Consider the following 8,491-nt stretch of genomic DNA (forward strand, 5'->3'; position numbering starts at 1 on the left):
AGGACATTATGTGTTAATTCATACATTTGGAATGGCTAATAAGATGAAATATGTAAAGTTGAAGAAATCAAATGCAGATAATTACATCCACATTAACCTTTTCCCGTGTTCGTGTGAAATATAGGAATTTGATGATATGATAATCGCATGCAGATCAGCAGCAAGTAAATGACGATCAACATATCTGATGGAAGGATCCTGCTCCTCCATTCCCATGAGGAAACATGACAGTAATCTCAGTGACGTGATGCACATCGATTAACAAAGCATAGTAGTCAGATTTTAAGATGAGAGTATGATGTGAGCTTTTAAATATATTTTTGGAATATGATAAGTTGTTACATGGCAAACCCACAATAAGGAGCTGGAGAAGTTAATAGAGCAATGAACCTTTTATTTTTTATAATGGCCATAGAATGGTGATGCAAATATTACCAGAAATGTGTTCTTGTTCACTGCATAATATATATCAGTGACTGTGGATAGTATAGTGAATTTGAATTCCTTTGAGTCAACAAAACCAAATTTTGGGAGCCGAGTAAAATTGGCAGCCATAACTTCATTTGTGTGGAGTCATACTTACATAGAACAGGCCTTTCAGCCGAAATAGTTTATGCTGAGCCACGTGGTATTCTGACATCAGGCTCACTGGCCTGTCGTTACCTGGCTTGTCCCTTTTGAAATAACAGCACAGTATAAGCCTACCATTCTTCAGCCTATCACCCTTCACTTGAGGCCAAGATTGATGTAACTATCTCAGCAAAGGCCTCCACAATTTCTTCCCCAACTTCCCGCAAGGTATGAGGATGTACTTCATCAGGCCTTGGGGATTCGTCCTCTTGAATACGCTCCAAGTCTGCTCAGACCTACTACCTCGTGGTTCCAATATGGTCCAGGATATCACCAATTGTTTCTTTCAGTGATTTGGTTTCCACGATCTCCTCTACAGCAAAGAGTGATGAGAAATATTCATTCAAATTTTTACCCATTTCCTGTGGCTCCACACAAAGGCAGACTTGCTGATCTTTACTGGGACTAATTTTCCCTAGATACAAAATAAATTGATGCATGTAAGGCAATAGATGTGATCTATACAGATTTTAGCAAGGCATTTGACAAGGTCCTCCATGAGACACTTGTTCAGAAAGTCCATGAAACCTTGGCTTTGTGGATAAAAAAATTGGCTTGTATGTAGAAATAGAGAGTAGTAGTGGAAGGAAAGTATTCTTCCTGGAGGTCAGTGACTAGTGGGTCTGCTCTTTGTGATTTTTATTAATGAGCTAGATGAAGAGGCAGAAGGATGGGTCAAGAAATTTGTAGATGATACGAAGAATGTGAATGGTAGTTGTAGATTGTAAAAGCATACAAACAAGGTGCAGAGTTGGACGGAAAAGTGGCAGATGGAGTTCAATCTGAGTAATTGTGAGGTGATGCCAGAAGGCCAATTTGTTTCTTTGGAATGTAGATAAACATAGGCACCATACATCCCTCAAGGTTGCTATGCAGTTTGATAGGATAGTTAAGAAACCCTATGGGATGCAGGGCTTCAATAATAAGAGGAATGGGTTCAAGAATATAGAGGTCATGATACAATCCTACAAATCTCTGTGGAGACTACACTTAGAGTATTGTGTTCAGTTCTGGTCACCTCATTATAGGAAGGATGTGGAAGCTATGGAGAAGGTACAGAGGAGATTTGCCAGGGTGTTGCCTGGATTGGAAAATAAGTTCAATTTCCAGATAAGCTATCATGGATAAGATGGTCAGTGGGATGGACATTCAAACTTTCTTAGTGGATTGAAGATGGAAAGGGAGAGAATGCAGATGTGAACATTTCTGGTTTCACAGAAGGTGAATCACACACGGTTATGCAGAAGTGACCTCAATCAAGCTCTTTGCCAGCAGATCACAGCAGGTATGTAAGGCAATCACACAAGTGGTGAAGATAGAAATCTTGGGCTTAACGCCCTTGGAAGAAGTGTCAGACCTGAAGCAGAGTGTGAAATGATTCATGAATACGATTAGCACCATATATAGGTTTATAATTAAGTTGTTGTATCTTTGATTAACTTTACTAACAATAAACTGAATTAATCTGGCTGGATGAATTTAAGAAAGTGAATTTATATTGTTCTGATTTTTTAGAGAAGGACAAATATGTTAAATATATTGATGAAAAGACCTGTTGTCCAGCAGACATCATGGATGCATTAAACTAATGATTTGATTCATTCCATTTACAAGTGCTGCAGACAAGCTCTTTTAAAATTCCATGTGTCACAGAATTGTAACTGGACTAGTGGTCAGAGTCCTGAATGGTTGTCCAGTGAGATGAATTTGAATTCCAACTGGGGAATTTATATTCAAAAATTTAAATAAATACCAGGACCAGTGAGGGGTTCGGAGTCTAAAGAACACATAGGCTGTTGGTGACTCTAGATGAGGAACGCACATCGTATGTAGGCTGTGAGCGACTTGCGGTCAATAGACTCACACCAGGCCATGGACTGCTGGAGACCTGCTTGAGGCTGGCTGAAGGGGGTGCTAGGGATCTGTAAGGGTGCTGGGAGTGGGAAGGGCTCCCCAGGGACCATGGGCGCTGAAGGCTTCCCGATCATGTGGTCGGTTTGGATCTGGAGCTCGGGTTGCCAATGGATCGAACAGTCGCCTGTGCCAGCTGCAAAGGCTGCAGGAGGATTGGAAGCTAATCCACGGACTCGCAATGACCCTCTCCGTCTCTGACTCTGACTGGGCAATTTCTGCTGATGGTGAATCTTTATGACAGACTAAATACAATTTTGTACCCGTTTTATAACATGACAATAAAATAATCTGAAAAGAATCCTGAATCTTGAACTTGGAAGAAAAGAAGCTTCTCTCCAAAGCAGTAAGATCCCAACTAAGCCTTTCAGTAGAAATAACCTTATCCAATCTGACCTAATTGTCCTCTTAGTATAGGACATTAGAATGAACACAAATGGTGATGATTCCACCATTATCCATATTTCATGGAATGATACTCACAAAAATATTGATAGTTGTGAACCATGGACCAGAAATTCAAAGGTGCGCCAACACCGTGCTGCTCAGTGGACCATACTGTGTCATCCTTTGGAGCAGGCTTTGGTGAAATAGGCATGGCACACAAGCAACCTTTTACGTAAAGGGAGCAGGTCCTGCACCTGGCTTTGATTTGTACCTGTACAGTCATTGTATTCAATGTTAGGAGTTATGCAGGGGAGTATCTACCAATGCGGTCACAATGCTACCTTTGCTGAGTATGTCACAATTGACTATGATGGTAGTCAGATACTGGAGTGGGCACTCAGCTTTTCCTTCCTGTCACCAGAGGAAGATATCCCCGGATGGGAAGTTCACAAAGCCTCAGACTTTTCAGAACAAAAGAAAAAGCTCATCGTGGACATCAGGAACACTTGGGAGAGGATTCTATGTTTTTTTTCCAGTGATACAGGAAACATACGATACTTCAAAGTACTCCTGAGCAATGCAATCAAACCCACCCCCCCCTTTCACCATCATTGGAAGGACTGAAATCAATAATTTATTTAAATTTAAATTTTGACATACAGCACAGTTACAGGCCCTTTCGGCCCACAAGCCAGTGCTGCCCAATTACCCAAGTAGGTGTAATGTGAGTAGAGCAGGGACCTAACAACACAGCCCTGTGATGCTCCGGGGCTAATGGTACAAATTGACTACGATGCTGGATTATGATCGTCCAATTTTCAGGACACTTTGATTTGTTTCAAAACTCATTCTCAAGGCAGTCCCTGTAGATAATTATCAGATATCTATTGTGAAAACTAACTCAGCACACACCCCCACTCATCTCCTGCCTTACACCACCCCTCCATCCCTCCCTCACAGGAACCTCGCAGTTCTCCTTTTAACACATTTCTCATTGGGGGGGAAGGGTTGACAACAATTGTGGGAATGAATTTCCCTCCAGACCCGGAGTTGTTTCTTCTGGGGAATTTGGCAGCTATAGAAGTTAACTCTTCCAGGAGCAAATCTAAATTATTAAAATTGCTTTGTCAATAGTCAGGAAATGTCTAGCGGTAACATGGAAATCCGATTCCCTACTTCACATTGATTGCTGGAACGTGGAAGTGCAAAGTTGTATTCCCCTTGAGAAGATGACTAATAGTCTTAGGAATAGATACAGCATGTTCGTCGAAATTTGGCAACCTTATTTAGATTAGTTAAATGCCCAGATTGTATAATTTATTTTGATATTTGTCAATTAGTATACTCCTTACTAGAAATGTAATACTTTTAAAATGATATGACTCTGAGATGTTGAACCTTGCTCCTGTTATGTTTTCTTTTCTATTTTCTTTCTTTTTATCTCCCTCTATCCCCTGTTGTCTGTTCCCTTTTACGAATCTGGGGAGGGGGCACTAGGAGAAGAAGGACTCTCCTTTCCTTTTTTTTGGACCTTATGGATGTTTTTCTATGATTTTATATTCAATATATTATTGCTATATTAATTGAATCCTCTATTCTGCATTTAAAAATTAAATAAAATATTTAAAAAAAACAAAAAAAGAAAACACCTCTCCTTGTAGTTCTGGAAGACGCAGCACAACATGCTCAATCCTTTTTTCTCCCATCCCTTCTGATTAACACCAATTGTGAATGAATCTGCTCATGCTACTGACACCTTTTCTACATTCTTTTTAGTGTGGTTGATTGATTCAGGATGGAAGCAGACACGTTGGTCCACCTCTACATATTTATAATCTTGTATTAATCACAACATTTATTAAGACTATAAAACCATAAAGATTTAGGAGCAGAAATAGGCTATTCAGTCCATCAAGTCTGCCCCACCATTCAATCACGAGCTGACCCATTTTCCCACTCAGCACCTTCTCCCCATAACCTTTGATGCCCTGGCTAAACAAAAACCTGTCAATCTCTGTCTTAAATACACCCAATGACTTGGCCTCCGCAACCACCTGTGGCAACAAATTCCACAGGATCACCACCCTCTGGCTAAAGAAATTCCTCCGCATCTCTGTTCTAAGTGAACACTCTTCAATCTTGAAGTCGTGTCCTCATGTCCAAGACTCTCCCACTTTCCTACATTGACTCTGTCCATGTCTTTCTACATTCAATATATTTAATTGAGACACCCCCTCATTCTCCTAAATTCCAATGAGTACAGGGCAAGAGCCATCAAACATTTATACTCACTATGTGCTCATAAACTCCTCTCAAATGCTACAACATACCTATAAATTAGGGGCAATAATTAGTGGTCAATTAACCCAAAAGCACAATACATTTGGGATGTGGAAGGTTAGCCAAGCCTAGGGGTCATAGGGAGAATGGGAAAATGCCACATAGAGAGGACACAAGGCCAAGTTAGAACCCAGGTATCTGCTGTTGTGAGTAGTGGCTCAGAGCTGTGCTCAATGCTGCCCTTTAGTTATTTTCCTTTCCAATTGCCAATCCTTTTATCCTTCCTTATCCTTGAGGTGCCATCCACTTTCCTTTTCCATCCCCTCTCCTGCCTTTGGACTTGATTTACACCTCTTTTCTTTCTAACAGTTTCCATTCCCTCCACCCCCCCCCCCCGCCTCTCTCTCTTTCATTATGTTTTCAACTATAAATAACATTATTTTTTTGTTGTCAATTTTCACACAGCTTCTGGAATGACTGTTCACACAGAAAGACCTGTGTATGGATACCAACGCGTGTTTAGACTAACTACTGATGTGCAGTATCAGGCTAGACATGGGTCGACATCACCCATTACATCATATTCATTAGCCCATTGTTGCAGACCAGCTACAGTTCAGTTTAGACTACAGGTAGTCCTCAATAATTCATTCATTTCCATTCGGATCATTTTAAATAGACTGAGTCCCAGGAATTTCTGATGGACACGGGTTCAGAAGTTAGTGTATTTCCACCCACTGGTTTTGACACATGCCATCCTACCCCAGATCTTCAACTATGTGCAGTTAACAGTTAAAATATTCTGACTTTGGCACCAGGAAGATGAATGTGAAATTTGAGAATCATCTCTACATTTAGCCATTTATCATAGCAGCAGTATCCCAACCTTTGCTTGGTGCAGATTTTCTTCAGGCTCATTCATTCCTCATCGAATTAAAATGGTGTTGGCTAATAGACTAGTTTTCTGACCTTTCCTCTGGCAGACACCTATACCTCTACTCTGTGCCTCCAAACATTAAACAAACCAGTAGATGAATTCTCCAAGCTGTTGGCTGATTTTCCTACAATTTTCTGTGTCCACTGCAAAGCATGGTCTTACTCATTGCATACTCAAGGGCACTCCTATCCATGCTAAAGCATGCCGCTTGCCTCTAGAGAAGCTGCGTTTAGCTAAGGAAAAGTTTGCCAAGATGGAGGAACTAGGCTTAATTTGTAAGTCCAACAGCCCCTGGACATTTCCATTACACATGGTCCCAAAACACAATGGAGGTTGGTGAATATGTGGAGCTTAACGACACCACCTTCCTGTATCATTATCCGATACCTAATATTCAGGATTTCTTGGGGAATTTACATGGAGTGAAGATCATCTCCAAAATAGACCTGGCGCGTGGCTACCACCAAGTACCAGAAGAGCTAGAGGACATTTGAAATACAGCAATAATTACCCCATTTGCGTTGTTCAAATTTTTAAGAATGCCATTCAGATTTGAGAATGCTGCTCAATCATTTCATCAGGTGATGGATACTTTAGGACGTGGTATGACCAATGTCTTCATTTACCTCAATGGCACTTTAGTGGCCAGTGGGACTAAGGAAGAAAATTTTGAACATCTTAGTACACTTTTTATTCATCTTCAAAACTTTGGACTGAATGTTAAATGCATTTTTGGACAAGAAATAATTGATTTCCTGGGCCATAGGCTTTCTCAGGAAGGCGTGACTCCACGCCATCTAAAGTTGAGGCCATTACCAAGTACTCAAGACCTGCTTTGGTTTAAAGCCTGCAGAAATTCTTGAGAATGGTAAATTTTTACTATTGGTTTCTTCCGGGAGCAGCTCATATCATGAAGCCTCTTGTCAACTTACTGTCCAGAAACACCAGAACCATCCATTGGACTGAAGAGGGAAACAATGTCTTCTTGAAGACAAAAGCTTTGCTGACTCATGTCACTGTGCTCAGCTACCCAGTTTTAAATGCAGCCACTGCCCTTTCTACAGACGCATCCAGTATGGCCGTAGGAGGTGCACTTCATCAATATGTCATTGAAACCATTAGCATTCTTAAAATACCAACTTCGTGAAGCAGAGAAGAAATACAGTGCTTTTAATAAGGAGCTTTTGGTCATTTACCTGTCTATTTGATTCCGCTTTTTTTTTGGGGGGGCAGAGATTTTACTACGTACACTAGCCACAAGCCCTTAATATTTGCATTTTCCAAGATTGCATAGCCCTGGTCAGCTTGACAACAATGGCAATTATCATTTATTTCAGAATTCTCCACAAAAATACTACTTATGTCCAGAAAAGACAACGTAGTAGCTGATCCACTTTCCCGCTCTGCTCCGCTTGAGGTTTCGTCTGTATTGTCCACTTTGGAGTTAATGGCAAACTACTCCTCTGTGATATATCAACAGGACACCCATGCCCAGTAGTTCTGGCATCATGGAAACATCGAATGTTCGACTCTGTGCATGGTCTCTCACGTCCATTGATTAGACTGACAGTTTGTATTGATTTGGACAGGTTTGCGTGGCACGGTCTTAAAAAAGATGTTACACAAATGGCATGGTCCTGCATTGCCTGCCTAAAAGCTAAAAGCAAAAGTTCAGCAGCACTAAGACACCACTCCAGTCCTTCCTTGCAGTTACTCAGCATTTTGCTCGTGTCCACGTGGACATTGTTCGTCTGCTTCCTGTTTCAAGAGGATACCATTACCTTTTTACAGTAATAGGTCTACGTGGTGGCCCAAGGCAATGCCTATGGTACTTGCTACTGCAGACAATTGTGCTCAGGTGTTCCTCAGTTCCTGGGTGTCTTGTTTTGGTTTACCGTTGCATGTCACTTTAGATCGAGGATCACAATTTACTTATTTGCTGTCGACAGCCTTGTCTTGCTTGTTCGGTACAACATTTCATCATACGAATGCCTATCATCCCCAGGCCAATGGAATGGTGGAAAGATTTTGTTGACATCTCAAGTCAGCCTTGATGGTTCAGTTAGACAGCCCAAATTGGGCTGATGAGCTTCCCTGGGTATTACTGGGCATTAGAACAACCCAAAGGAGGACTTCCCAGCTTTATCTGTGGAGCTCGTGTATGACATATGGTATGGTTGTCCCAGAGTAGTTCGTCCCATACCATTTCAACTCCAGCAATGATCCTAAGGAACTGTTGAGCAGGCTAAGGGAGACCATAGGAAAATTGACCCCTATACCACTATTGTCGCATGGAGAACTCTCTTCTTTTGTGCCTGAAGACCTCAATCTGTGAATATGTCTTCA

General features: G+C 41.2%; 1 long non-coding RNA gene across 1 annotated transcript; it reads right to left on the reverse strand.

Moving 5' to 3' along the window:
- Positions 1-377: 377 nt before the first annotated feature.
- Positions 378-3,204, reverse strand: LOC138756375 (uncharacterized). Its single transcript, XR_011353030.1, has 2 exons — positions 3,025-3,204; positions 378-943 (listed from the first exon to the last, which is right to left on the reverse strand). It is a non-coding gene; the product is annotated as an uncharacterized lncRNA (long non-coding RNA).
- Between the last annotated feature and the right edge of the window lie 5,287 nt (positions 3,205-8,491).

The sequence above is a fragment of the Narcine bancroftii genome, chromosome 3, assembly GCF_036971445.1.
Source record: "Narcine bancroftii isolate sNarBan1 chromosome 3, sNarBan1.hap1, whole genome shotgun sequence".
In the NCBI taxonomy this organism is placed as follows: Eukaryota; Metazoa; Chordata; class Chondrichthyes; order Torpediniformes; family Narcinidae; genus Narcine; species Narcine bancroftii.